This window comes from Aptenodytes forsteri, unplaced genomic scaffold, assembly GCF_000699145.1.
Source record: "Aptenodytes forsteri isolate BGI_AS27 unplaced genomic scaffold, ASM69914v1 Scaffold483, whole genome shotgun sequence".
Classification (NCBI taxonomy): domain Eukaryota; kingdom Metazoa; phylum Chordata; class Aves; order Sphenisciformes; family Spheniscidae; genus Aptenodytes; species Aptenodytes forsteri.
In genome coordinates, this window is record NW_008795316.1 from 550,099 (window position 1) to 552,127 (window position 2,029).

Below are 2,029 nucleotides of genomic sequence, written 5' to 3' on the forward strand. Positions count from 1 at the left end.
CCAGGGGGTGGCAGGCTGGGGGGGGGGGCCTTACCCCGCAGCAGGGTGATGCATGCCCGGCCGCAGCCCCGCAGGCAGCACTTCTGGCCGGGGGGGCAATCCTTGTCCTGCAGGCACAGGAGGAGGCACTCGGCCGCCTGGTCACCATCACCCATGGGGGGACAGAGCCCGGGCCGCACTGGCACATGCGGAGAGAGGGAGGGGTGAGGGGATTACCTCCTGTGAGCAGGGCACCCCTCTGGGGTGGGGGAGCTGCCCTGCCCACAGGGGGTGAGCCCCTCACCTGGCTCCTGCCCCATGGAGACAGCAGCTGGGTCCCCACGCTCTCATCACCCCCCAGGAGGGTCACAGTGAGAGGCAGCCCCTGGGGAGGGCGCGTACAGCCAAGGGGGTGCCAGCCCTGGCCAGGGGTGCTCAGCCTGGGACAGGGCAGGGAGGGGACACAGGGGGTCTTGGCCCCACAGGGTGCCGGTGGCTTTACCCTCAGTGGGTGGTTTGCAGACATGGCCACAGCCGGTGGTGCAGCACTTGGCAGCCCCGGGGCAGTCGCCGTCGGTGTCACACAGCTCCAGGCAGGGTCCCAGGGAGCCCCGCAGCACCACAGGGCATGCACCGGGCTTTGCTGCGGCACGGCGGCTCCCTAGTGACAACAGAGACCGTGGCTGTGCCAGAATGCTGCTTCCCCCAGCCCCACTCCTGGCATGGCCTCGGTCTCCATCCTGCCCCCCCGTGCTGCCCCCCGTCCTGCCCCCATCCTGGCCCCATCCTCCCTCCCAGAGCCCCATGCTGCCCTCAGCTGCCAGCCTCACACCCAGACCAGTCTGACCCAGTGGACCAGTCACAGCTCAATATGGGATGCCAGCTATCAGCTGGAGCGGTGAGGGACAACCCTGGCTCCAGTCCCCACCAACACCCAGCCCGAGTGCGGTGCAGGATGGGGGTGCAGGATGGGGTGAAGCCCCACACCTGCTCGGGGCCATCACCCACCTGTCACAGAGGAGCTGAGCACAGGGATCCCTTCCCACAGCGCCCAGAGGGCCTGCCTTCGCCCAGGGGCTCACGAGGGCCGGGGCTGTGCCTGGGGTCGGTGTGCGGCACTGGGAGCTGCAGCCAGCGGCACACGCTCCCCAGGGCCTGGATGGCTGCCACCACCCGCACACTCGGCCAGGCACAGCCGCTGGGGCTTGTCTGGCGGCACGGCTGGGCACACGCCGGGCTTTGCCGGGGAGGAGCTGTGCTACCACCGGTGTGGCTGCAGAGTGGATGCGGGGTGGCTGCAGGGCGGCTGTGGGGCAGCCATGGACAGTGCCAGGGGCACACACGCTTCGGTGGGGGGATGCGTGAGCCTGGTGAGCCCTGGCCCTGGGGGGAGCGGGGCCTGCGGGCACCCAGCCCCGGGAGGAGAGATGGCAGGGCTGTACCTGTGTCCGGGGGGGCGCAGGACAGCCCACAGCCAGAGAAACAGCACTTGCGGTCCCCAGGGCAGTCTCGGTCATCGGTGCAGTGGTTGGGGCAGGCAGCAGCGCTCCTCTGGGCACGCTTCCGCGGGCAGGGGCCAGGTTTGGCTAGAGGGGAGGGGAGGCTCAGGGCTTGGCGTGCAGCCAGCCTGGCCCCACAGCGCCCGCGGCTCCCCCACAGAGTGATGGGGGCTGTGGACCCGTGGGGCTCTCCCGTGGGTCTCCATCTTCAGCCCAGCACGGGGACACCGAGGCCACCTTACCTGGTTCGGCACGCATGCAGTGGGCGCAGCAGCCGCGGGTGCAGCACTTCTCTCCGGGGCTGCACGCGGTGTCGTTGTGGCAGCTCGTCCTGCAGCTCTCCCCGCTGGCACTGCTGGCGCGAGGGCAGTAGCCCGGGCTCTCTGCAGAGGGAGATGCTCCATGCGGCCATGTGCCCAGGGAGTGGGGCTCGTAGCAGGGGCACACGACACGGGCACTGGCCCCCACCCACATCCCACCCGTCGCCCAGTCCCCATGCTGGCATCTCTCTGGGGGGAGCTGGCGGGTCCTGTGGTGGGGAGGAGGCAGGT